This window comes from Eublepharis macularius, chromosome 7, assembly GCF_028583425.1.
Source record: "Eublepharis macularius isolate TG4126 chromosome 7, MPM_Emac_v1.0, whole genome shotgun sequence".
Lineage (NCBI taxonomy): Eukaryota > Metazoa > Chordata > Lepidosauria > Squamata > Eublepharidae > Eublepharis > Eublepharis macularius.
Window position 1 is genome coordinate 5,848,223 of NC_072796.1, and position 12,365 is coordinate 5,860,587.

A 12,365-nucleotide genomic window follows, 5' to 3' on the forward strand; every position below is an offset into this window, starting at 1 on the left:
TCACAAATTCACAAGCATAAGCAAATTCACAATCATAAGCAAAACTTCAACAGGAAAGAAGAAACCTTAAGAATGAACAGAGCATGGTTTCCAGTTCTGAAAAACACCAGGCTAACAAAACATTCTATCCCCGACAATAGCCCTGCAGAGAAGATTAGCACATCAAGTACCAATCCATATGCAAAAGAACCTCCTCAGGATACAGTGAAGCCTCCCGCCATTAGCATTCCACACCCTGAGAAACTCTTACAGGATGACTCAGCTCAACCCCACCCCTCCTGAGTAGATACAAATGACCTACATCTTTTCCACACTGTGACACTGAGAGATCTCTGTCTTTTGGTGCTACACCTCTGAAGATGCCAGCCACAGCTGCTGGCGAAATGTCAGGAACTACAATGCCAAGACCACGGCAATACAGCCCGGAAAACCCACAACAACCATCGTTCTCCGGCCGTGAAAGCCTTCGACAATACTTCAATCTGAGCATTTATCATTTGTAAAAAGGCAAATGTTCTCTAGAATGTCTCCTAAATGATTAAACTCTTACTATGCTACATAAATGAGCATTGTACATATGACTGACCTATAGAGAGCCAGGCCGTTTTTCACACTGCTTACCGGCCAAGGAACACCGCACTGCTTACCGTTCTCATGCAAAATTTTGCCAGGAAGACGCTGTCATTCCGGGAGCTTGGCGCGATGCTCCATGGCCGGTAAGCAGTGTGAAAACGGCCCCAGTTTGGTGTAGTGGTTAAGAGCAGTGGGACTCTAATCTGGAGAACTGGGTTTGATTCCCTACTCCTCCACTTGTCACCAGCTGTGTGACCTTCGGTCAGTCACAGCTTCTAGGTGCTCTCTCAGCCCCACCCACCTCACAGGGTGATTGTTGTGGGGATAATAATGGCATACTTTGTAAACCGCTGAGTGGGCGTTAAGTTGTCCTGAAGGGCGGTATATACAACTAATGTTATTATTATTATTATAGTCTGTGGATGGACTCACTCACTTGAGTTATCAGCACACACTTTTGTTCCTTCTTGCTTATGACACAGTGGCAGTCTGAATGTGGTCAGGCTAAACTGTGGTGCCCAGATAGATTGTAATGGATGGTATTGCCAGGCAGCAGGGGGTATTACAGCTGTTCACCTTAGAAGAACATAATCGAGGGAATCTAACCATTCTCCAAGGAGTCTTCCTCCAACTGAACAGCCACTTAATTGACAGAAAGGTTCCTGAAACTGGAGGAAGAGTTTAAACTTGAGCCAAAAGGGAAGGCGGGGTACAAATATTTTGATTTTGGTGAGACAGGGGTAGGATCCCCCCCCAATGATTTCTATAGGCTGCGCTGGTGTCACAAAATTACCTGAGCTTCTAAGATCTCATCTATCTGCCTGTTGCATCCAGGGATGGAAGAGTTACAAAAAATGGCATCACAAAAAACATATCGTAGGCAGGCAAGCTAGTAACCTTATTTCGAGGAATAGTAATTGTGCTGGACCTGTTTGCAAAGCTGCCTTGTTGCTTGGTGTCAGGGCAACCTGGAACAGGAATGGCATAATTACACTGGGGAAAGCCAAGGACAAACAGAAAGGGAAGGGGCAGAGTGACCTGGCAGGTCTCTGGGAGAGTCAGGGCACAGCATGGCTCCACCAATACGTTAGGCTCAGAGTCTGCAAATTCTCAGATACAAGTCCTTAATGAATGAGCACATCAGCCCAAAGAGAACATCGTCTGATACGTTCAACCATGCAAGAAAGAGATTCAAACAACCCTTCTGGGCAGATGGACCAAAGTAGGGTTTCTGCTACACGTTTACTGATCTTCCATTTGCCCTCAGGAGGAATTTCAGTCCCCGTGCTCTCCACCCAGAAGGTTTTCATATTTTAGCTGATGTTTTTATGGTCTGCTTTTAGACCGAGGGCTGTTTTATTAATACTTTCTATGCTGCTGAACACAGCCCGTAGGCTGTTTTTAGGTCTGCGGCAGCTCCTTGTTTTATTGCTGCAGGTGTACATAGTGGTTATTTTTTTATGCTTCTGGTTTTATTGTTTTATTACTGTCCCTTTTTTGTACCTTGCGAGCTGCCTCAAGTAGGCACATGGAGTGATGGTATGTGCATTTTCTAAATTAATAAATGTTTTTAAAAAACCCACCTTAAAGCATTCCCCAAGATGCATTGGAATTAATGACAAAAAGGGATGTAGATGGAACTCCCAGCAATGATGCGGAAACACAACAGAGAGGGGCCGAGCTAACCTTCACTGTGTCGTAACCCAAACAGCTGATCTTGGAGCATGTGCCCAAGATCAAATACCACGGAGGAAGTCAACTCATTAGTGCAGGCCTTAGAAAGCAGTAGGAGTAGGTAGCACTGAAAGAGAGAGTCCAATGGGTCTGACTCTGGACTGGAGAGATTCACGGGACCAGCCTTCCCATAGGTTTCTCAAATCTGTTATAAAATCTTTGTGTACGCTAAAATCTTTGATTTCTGGTTATTAATTTTAAAACCTGTCCCAAATTCTTTTAATTTATGCATGGATCTTCTACATTTAACTCCATTCTATTCTCCTTTCTCGTCTAAAAGAGCTTTCATTTTGGTTACTTGTAGACTCGAATATTTCATTAAAAAGAATAGCAAGGTTTTGTGAACAGTTAACAGTGAAGGGTTGCCGTAAGTCAGCTATGACTTGACAGCAGTCTCTACCACCATTATATCCAGGGCTTTTTTTCAGCTGGAATGCGGTGGAACAGAGTTCCGGAACCTCTTGAAAATGGTCACATGGCTGGTGGCCCTGCCCCCTGATCTCCAGACAGAGGGGAGTTTAGACTGAAGCGGCGCAGAGGGCAATCTCAACTCCCCTCTGTCTGGAGATCAGGGGGCGGGGCCACCAGCCATGTGACCATTTTCTCCGTGGGCAACCCACTGAGTTCCCCCACCTCTTTTCCCAGAAAAAAAGCCCTGGTCTTCTCAAATTAAAACTAAGTCGTCTGCCAAAACAAACAAACAAACATGTATGCTGATACTACCACTGCAGAATGTTCTGTTGCGCAGAAATCGACTGGCCTTGCACAGCAAAGAGAAACAATATTAATGAAAACTCGATCCCAAACACACCTTGGACTAAAGCTTCTGGACAGGGCGGGAGTTAGAGGATGGGCTCTCCGTGCAGATGAAAGGGCCCAACGTCCCGCAGGCAGATGAGCAACCACCGGGATGCAGAGATGCTGCTAGGACATCTGCCTGCCAGCGGGGAGGGGCGGAGCCTGCTGGGTCCAGAGGGGGGAGGACAGGCAAGTAAGTCCTGCTGCTTCTCACCACCGTTGCCTGTGTGCCCATCAGCTCTCAGGGTGAACAAGGAGTGAGCCAGCAGTGGGAAGGAAGAGCTGACACCTCCCATTCATCCTCCAAGCAGGCAAACAAAGGAGGAGAAGTGGGTGGGGGCACCACCTTCCCCTCCAAATCTGGAGCTCCTCCTGCTTCCTGGGACGCAGGGAGAAGATGTTCTCATCTCAGGACTCTTGCTTGACCCCCAGTCCTGCAGCAGGCCAACAGCAAGCCGTCTCCAACAGAAACCAAGTGCCACTGGCAGACTGGCGCACCGGTTATGAGCTGCCAGTTGGCATTATGTCTCCTTGGGGTTGAGTGTAGGTGTTGAAAACAACAGTCAGCACATCTCACAGTGGCACGGAAGGAAAACAGGCCCCTGCTTCTGCAGAATCATTTTCTGCTTTTCGAAAACCGTCCTGTTGCTCAAATATACCCCCACTCAGATATTCCCACCCATGGCACCCTGCTCCATACACCAGGGGCATCTGACGCTCCCAAGAGATAAGCAGACATGGAGGATCCTGTTTAAATGGACCATCCCTAAAAGATGGATTCGCCAGACATGACAACAAGCACGTTCGCATGGCTGTAGCAGCCTTTGCACATGAGAGACTGAAAAGCAATAAGCCACCAGCTGAGCCTAAGCAAACACAACTGCAGCACGGCCCCTTCGTTGGCTCCTGCCCTCAGGCCCACCCCTTCCCCATCTCCAGGCTGGGAAACACCAACCTCACCCCTGCATTTTCAGATCTACGCGCCCTTTTGTGGAGCGACTTCTGAGAACGTACCTGAAGCTTCGCCGGATGCCCCCAATTTTCCTTCTTCATTATTATTGGCACTACCACCCTACTCCCGACAGCTTAGGCTTCTCTACAGCACGGCTGTTTTCACACTACTTACCAGCCACAGAACATCGCGCCAAGCTCCCGGAACGACAGTGTCTTCCTGGTGCGAGAACTGCCGTTCTCACGTGAAATTGCACCAGGAAGACGATGTCATTCCGGGAGCTTGGCGCAATGTTCCGTGGCCGGTAAGCAGTGTGAAAATGGCCCAGCTGGCCTTTTCTCACCCCCCCGCCCCGCCCCCGTGCACCTACCTATGTCGCCCACAGCTGATCTGTCTCCAGACCCACTTTGCCTCTCAGCCCTCCCTTATGTGAGAACAATGCAGATGACCCTTTTTTCAGAGGATGTACATTTGCTCCAGTCAGGCCCCATGCTTTGCCCACACCATTCGTAGGTGAAACAACAGACAACTGACAGTCTGGAGTGATTTTTCATGACATTAATGAGCAAGTGTGAGAGAAAGGGCTGGACTAGGCACGTCAGCTCTGGCTGACAGCTAGACGTGTGTTATGTTAGAAAAAGCAACTACACGATAACATGGGATTAATGCACACAAGTCCATTCCATTCCATGAGCACTTGGCATGTTCCAAGCACAGGACTTCCTGTGACATGCAGCAAAAGACAGAGCATGTGTGATTATTGATTATTACTGTGATTATTACTTACATCATTCTCCTCCATTTTATCCTCACAACCAGTTTGGTGTAGTGGTTAAGAGCGGCAGGACTGTAATCTGGAGAACCGGGTTTGATTCCCCACTCCTCTACTTGAAGTCAGCTGGGGGGTGGGGTCAGTCACAGCTTCTAGGAGCTCTCTCAGCCCCACCCAACTTACAGGGTGATTGTTGTTGTGGGGATAATAACAACATACTTTGTAAACCGCTCTGAGTGTTAAGTCGTCCTGAAAGGCAGTACTTAAAACAACAACCCTGTGAGGCAGATTAAGCTGAGATCATGTGACTGTCCCAAGGTCATCCTCCAAACTCCATGGCAGAGTGGGGATCCCTAGTCTAACACTCTAAACACACCATCACACTGGGACGGACACACACACACACACACACACCATGGAAGCGATGACCATTTTGGAAGCTGCTCTTGCCCAAAAATTATGACCCTTCCTTCATTTTGACTTTAATCGCTCCTGCACCCGATTCTACATTTGCACTTTATGGAAACAGGACTAGTTGCCTAAGAACAATCCGTGCCAAGGGCTCACTCTCCCCGTTATCCTGGCCCAAAATATTTTGTAGTTCTCCTAAATACACCGCAGAGAGAGAGAGAGAGATCCTGCAGAATAAAAGAGGAGGTTCAGCTGCCAGAGGTGCGGGGGGGGAGGGGGGCGGTGAGAGAAGGAAGGCCTTAGCATGAATATTCAGCTGAAACTTCAGGCCCCCCAGCTAATCCTGAACATTCTTCACCCTGGGGGGATCATAAGAGTTCAAAATAGAAAAGGCCGTATTACTAAGGATTAGCAGACAGAATTTGCCCCTTTTGCTAGGACAAGAAGGGTCTCAATGGCGGCAGTGAGTTTGTTAGCCAAATACTATTATTTGACACACTTCTCCAGTATTCCCTGTAGATGAGTATCTTCACATTTTAGCAGCCGTGATATTTCAGCTATTTGTTTGTTTGGACTACTTACCATCAAGGATGCCGGGTATCCCTTCCGCTGCTGGCTGATGCCCCGAAGGCCAATATGGGAGAAATGTTGTGGCTGTGCCAGCATCGCGCCAGCTTACAACATCATTTATTCCGAAAACTGGAAGGGATGTCATGACATTGGGGGAAATGCTCTACAATTTGCCCAAACCTCTATGGTTTAACCATAGAGATCTGGTGAAACCTAGAACATTATCTCCAATGTCATATCATCCCAGACGTGATGTTGAATGCCGGCGTTACGCTGGCACACTTGTCCCCACACAATTACAATTATTAAGACATTTGGGGTAGACTGAATAACCGTACTCAAGCTCTTTTATTTGCCAGAACCAAGGACCTAGATCCTATGTTCTACTCTGCCCGTGAACAGCTTTTCTCCTGCACAAAGCGCCTTTCTCCAGTAGAAGAGGCATGGCTTGCTGGTTGAAGGCTCCACCGCTCATAGAATGGGTTCACAGGATCCAACCCCAGCTGTATTTTAAATCTCAGGAGAGTCCACAGCCTGAGCCTGTCTTTACGAACAGCTGGCAAATGAAACCAGTGGGATATTCCTGATTATTTTGCAGCAAACACAACCAAGCTCCCATAAAATCCAACAGGCAGCTGTCCCTTTTTTTATAGCACGCCGACCATTTAAAGAAGTTATAAACTGGACTGAAGCACCCCACATGTGCACTGAATTTCAGAAGAAATGGAAACGTTTAAACAGTTACATACATTTGAATGGCTCTTACGCTAGGAGGAAATCTGAAATTCAAATCTGCATTAAGCTGAGACGTTCCAATAATCTTGAGGTTTCAACTTTGGTATGAAAATTCATTTTCCCTTAATTAATAACTACATTTCAAAACTGTCTGCTATTAAGAAAATGCCGTGAACATATTCAGTTTTGCCGTTCCTGCCAATGTAACCTTTGTTTCTTCCGGTAAAATCATTTACATGCTGCTTCAAGGCAGAGCAAAACATCTGTAAGAAAACTAGCTGGGAAACCCTGAGGGCTAAATGGTAAAGGGGGACAAGTTGGGCCCCTGAGGCTGTATTTCAGAAAGAGAAAGGTAAGCCCCCTATCTCGGCACCAGCTGCCAAATGTGGAGAGGTTGGAAGGGAAGGCGACTGCTTTGGGGTTTGTAGACTAAGCAATCCGATGGAGTAGCACTCCCATGTTAAGCTCCGTTATCGCACAGACTGGCAGATGGCAGCCAGATTTTCGGGCCAAGAGTCCCTTAGGCTTAAAGTGAATTTCAGATTTCTGCTTCTTCCCGTTGAAAATAGTGGTAACCCTCGTGTCAGCTTCAAGCAGAGTGAGGCTAAGCTGAGGCTGCCAGAGGCCTGAGCGCCCAAGTGCCCTGATAATAAGCCACGCGACTCTTTGGGTATTTGAAGTAACCAGGGCTTTTTTTCAGGGGGAAAGCCGGGGAACGGAGTTCCGGAACCTCTTGAAAATGGTCACATGGCCGGTGGCCCCGCCCCCTGATCTCCAGACAGAGGGGAGTTGAGATTGCCCTGGAGGGCAATCTCAACTCCCCTCTGTCTGGAGATCAGGGGGCGGGGCCACCGGCCATGTGACCATTTTCTCTGAGGGCAACCCATTGAGTTCCACCACCTCTTTCCCCAGAAAAAAAGCCCTGGAAGTAACACATAAGAGCAAAAACAATGCTTACCACACTGGATGAATAGCCTTTCTTAACTAAAGGTCTTCTTACGCAGGTTATCTGTTCTGGCTTTTCTCCATAGATTGGGTAAAGCTAAGCTGAAACAAAATTTCAAAGACATTTGAAAAAATTTCAGAATTCAGGCTACAGAATTTCAGGTTTCAGTTTTGAAATTGTGACCAAGGGGTTAGCCGTTCCCCCCCCCCAAAGTTACGGCACTGTTAAATATCAAGTTGCCACCACCTTCTTTTCTAAAATCCTTAAACCCAGCAGAGTAATAGATAATGTTGACAAAATACAAATTACAATTGCGTTTCTGCAATATAAATCATGAAAATTTGACTGACGATATCCCACTCACCCCCAAAGAATTAATTCCAACTGTTAAGTAACATGTACACCATCTCCTCCCCTGGAATGATTTCTTCCTTTCTACTGCAGAGAATGAAAGAAGGACACGTTTTTTTCCAAGGGAGTTTTTCTGTCTGCTACATGAACCAGGCCATTTCCAGACAGGTTATCTACCCCCATTCAAAGCTGTTGGGAAGTGGGGCTTTGCAGCTTTCCCATAGCAGCATTCACTTCCTGGGGGTTCCCTAGCTTTCCCTTGAGCTTTCTCAAACCTGCTTTCCTACAAAGTTTTGAGACAGGTCACAGCAAAGCATGGACGGTTGCCAAATGGGCAGGAAAGTTAAATTTTCCCAATCCAGCCCGGAGATACTCCCGCCCGGAAGGAGATAGTGGCCATATCCTTCCCCTGACATTTGGGGTCTTTATATTACTTTTCAAATTGTTATAACAATATGTGTAATAGGTTCTCTGAATTCCCAGCTTTCATTTTTTAGAAAAGTCTATAGCACCACTTGTTCTGAAGATATACCTTTCTCTCTATATCTTCACAATGAAATGAGCTAGAGATTTAGTTTTCTTTTAAATGAAAGAGGGAAATTCAGAGAACCTGTTACATACTGTTACAACACTGTATCACTGTAACTTTATTTAATACCTTGCTGCAGGTCCCCATTAAAAAGATGGGGTATAAATGAAGTAAATAAATAATTGCCAAACATTTATTAAAAGCCTTTGTGTGTGTGTGTGTTGGGGTGGGGGATGAGCCACTATCAGGTATGCAAGACAGAGAAAATATGGGAAAACCTGCCAGGTAGGAGCCCTGTTTCCCACAGTGCTTGCTGAAAGCTACATCAGCAACGAGGAAAGGCTACATCCTTGTCCCCATGTGTAAAACATCCTAATGTTGCTGTCGTGTCAGGTGATCCGCAATGTAGCACCACCTACTGACAATAGATGCACTGGAAGCATCACACTGCAGCACGTTTAAAACAACAGAGGAGAGGGGCAGAATTGTTATTTATTTTTATCTCATGTATTTTTATCCAGCCTCTTCTCTAAGGAGCTCAGGGCAACATCATTGTTTCTCTTTGCCCCCACTTACCCTCACAACAATCCTGTGAGGCTGAGAGAGTGTCAGGCCCAAAGTTTCATGGCAAGCAGGGATTCGAACCTGGACCTTCTAGTTCAGCGTCCTGACCTAAGGGTAGGCATTGCTTAGCACGCATGCCACCAGCAGTACCCCAGACCCTGCTGCTTGGCACTCAAGGCCAGATCTCAGCCCAAGAGGTGACACCACCAGGGCTGGCTTGTTCTGAGCATGTCTGCCCAAAACAACCCTCCCCCGCCCCCAATTTTGTTTGCTAGCACACCAAACTCATCTCAGAGGGCAACATTGCAATGGGGGGGGGGGCGCTTGAGCCAAAGACAGTTGCCACCCCTGCTTTAATCTCCACACTACAAAAAGCACATTTGGGAGAGAAATCCGCCCCCACAGAGAAGCATTTTCCAGCACATATGCTGGAAAATTCACCCCAGGACGACGCTCCAGCACGACAGCACTTCCTAGGCTTAATGAGCACAAGATCATGGCCAGATACAACTTTCTTTCCTCCTCCTTTCCCTTTAACGTCCAGCCTGATGAGGCATTCTGCAGACCTCAAACGCTTGCATGCTGACTGAGTAACTTGGTAAGTCGGTCTTCCAAAAGGATATTATGCTTTGGGGTTTCTGTTTGGACTATGGGGCCTACTTGGAGCTTCTGTCCCACACCATTATTTGCACCAGCTGGCGTTTGCTGGGTGACCTACACAGTACAGGGTGACCTATGGGCCCGAGGCATAACTGAGCTTGCAGCAGCCTCGGCCTTGCTTAGAATAAGGAAGCTGCATCCGGTTGATCCGGACCCATTTGGCGACTGGCTCTGGAAAAGCAGGCCACAAGAACTGTGGGCACATCTCAGCCGTCTAGGATCTGAGAAGGAGCAGGAAAGAGAGCCGCTGGAGCGGTTCATCTTTCTGTTGCCTTCCTTAACTGCTGGGGGAATTCGCTGAGGTTACTGTGTGGGAGGACAATGTTCGGGGGGGGGGGTTTGAGTGCGTAGAGCCTGCTGCAAAGTGGTGCCAGTTGGTTCTGCCAACCTTTCACAAGTAGTCTTCATTGCCCTCAGAACCTTGAAAGAAATTTCTCAGGCCCCTGTGGCTGAGAGGACTCGAGCTTCCATTCCTCAGTATCGGAAAAGGCGTGTGCTGGTAATTGGGGGACTCCCTAGCATCTCTTGCTAGCCTTTTGAGGGCAATGAAGATGGTGAGGGGTCTGAAGACCAAGTCCTGTGAGGAACGGTTGAAGGAGCTCAGAAAGTTTAGCCTGGAGAGACGACGACTGAGAGATGATATGATAACCATCTTCAAGTACTTGAAGGGCTGCCATATAGAGGATGGTGCAGAGTTGTTTTCCACTGCCCCAGAACCTCTAACCAGAACCAAATGGTTGAAATTAAATCAAAAGAGCTTTCGGCTAAACATTAGGAAGAACTTCCTGACAGTTTGAGCAGTCCCTCAGCGGAACAGGCTTCCTTGGGAGGTGGTGGGCTCTGCGGTCACTGGGGCAGTTGGGGGGGGGGGTAGTTGTGAAGTTCCTGCACTGTGCAGGGAGTTGGACTAGATGACCCTAGAGGTCCCTTCCAATCCTATGATTCTATAAGAACCAAACTAGGAACACGGACGGTGCTTGGTGTGAAGGTGTGGATCTTGTATTGAGGATGAAGGGCAGATGGGGGATTCTGCTGGTGTACCCACTGACAGGTGAGTAAGCTCCTTTTAAAAAAAATCACTGGCCCTTTAAGATCTAAGGATTCATTGCATCATACCGGGCTATAAGATACAGTCATCTCTACTTTATTCATTTCACTGCTCAAGGTGAAACCTGAAAAACTCCATAGAAGGTATGTTATCATGTTGGTTCTTAGCACTCAATTTTGAATTACGTATGTAAATATTTTTGAGTTCTTTCAGTTTTGGAAATAACAAATTGTTGTGGTTCTGGATATTGCTAAAGAAACATTTAAAGGCAAATGTGCAACATCCTCAGGTGGGTGTCTGGTGGGGAGTGCCCTCAAGTCATAGCTGACTTATGGCGACCCCTGGTGGGGCTTTCATGGCAAGAGACTACCAGAGGTGGTTGGCCATTGCCTGCCTCTGCAACCCTGGTCTTCGTTGGAGGTCTCCCATCTAATTACTAACCAAGACCGACCCTGCTTAGCTTCTGAGATCTTAACGAGATCAGGCTCACCTGGGCTATCCAGGTCAGGGCAGTTAGATGAGTATTTATGTATTTTAATGTTTTCAATTTTATTAATTGTTCTATTCTGACATCATGTTTTTATGTTATTTTATGGCAGATTCCTAGATGAAGCCTGGAGTAAAACACAGAGGGTTCTAAAAAACTTCAGTAAATCCTTTCACCTTGCACCTCGTTCCCCGTTTTTTCTGCTTACTGGTGTGGCCATTGTTTCTCCAGGGGTGTCAACCGACCAGAAAAGAGCTAACTTGGCTTACTTTTCTGCCTCTAACAGATACTCACAAGGCTGTTATAAGGATAACATAGAGGAGGGAAGGATGTCGTAATCCACTTCAGGACCCCACGAAGAGAAAAGTGGAGCATAAATGAAGTAAATAAATACCAGCCCGGCAGAAATCAGGAAGTGAAACCTTTCACTTCAAAGAGATGAATGTCTACCAACATCTACAGCTCAAACAAAGGCAGAAGGGCCAGGGAAAATGTTGGCTGGACGTGAGGTCAGGGGATATTCTTAGGTTCCAATTTACTGTGAAAGATAATCTAATACCCAAACAAACAGGATCTGGTCCCCCTGATCTGCATGCTTTTGGCGTAGAAAATGACCAGCAGTCACATCACGGGAGGGGGCATGCTGGCCTCAAACTGCATGTTGCAAGACATCCAACTGCTGAGATGATAATAGCACGGCTCTCGGACCCGAAGCAGACAATGCCATCTGTGAGTTTCTTTACAGCAGGGGTCCCAAACCTTTTTGAGCCTGCAGGTACATTTGGAACTCTGACACAGCGTGGTCAGTGCAGCAACAAAATGGCTGCCACAAAATGACTGCTGCAGGAGGCGGAGCCAGCCACAAAACCACTGTTACCGTTTACTTTCTGGGACACAGTAAAGATCCGTGGAAGCAGCTTCTGCCAATGTTTTTAAAAATCTGCACCGCCAATCAATACTTCAATGGCCGATCAGAAGCCATGCTTGGCAAAAAGCCCCACCTGGCCCCACTTATTTTCTAAAAACACTTAGCAGGCACCACGAAAAGTGTCAGTGGGCACAGTTTGGTGTAGTGGTTAAGAGCGGCAGGACTCTAATTTGGAAAACCAGCTTTGATTCCCCACTTCTCCGGCTGAAGCCAGCTGGGTGACCTTGAGTCAGTCACAGCTTCTTGGCTCTTTCTCAGCCTCACCTACCTCACAGGGTGATTGTTGTGTGAGTATAATAACAACACA

The 12,365-nt window shown here is 47.1% G+C and overlaps 1 protein-coding gene across 6 annotated transcripts in view; it reads right to left on the minus strand.

Moving 5' to 3' along the window:
* Positions 1-12,365, minus strand: part of CXXC5 (CXXC finger protein 5) — a 102,116-nt gene that overhangs the window by 53,797 nt on the left and 35,954 nt on the right. For 4 of the 6 annotated variants that reach the window (XM_054985279.1, XM_054985280.1, XM_054985283.1 and 1 more), the window contains exon 2: positions 7,504-7,592. The exons of the other annotated variants lie outside the window; for them this stretch is intronic. The gene's annotated coding sequence lies outside the window, so the exon portion shown is untranslated. The remainder of the gene's footprint in view (positions 1-7,503; positions 7,593-12,365) is intronic. 6 annotated transcript variants of the gene reach the window in all.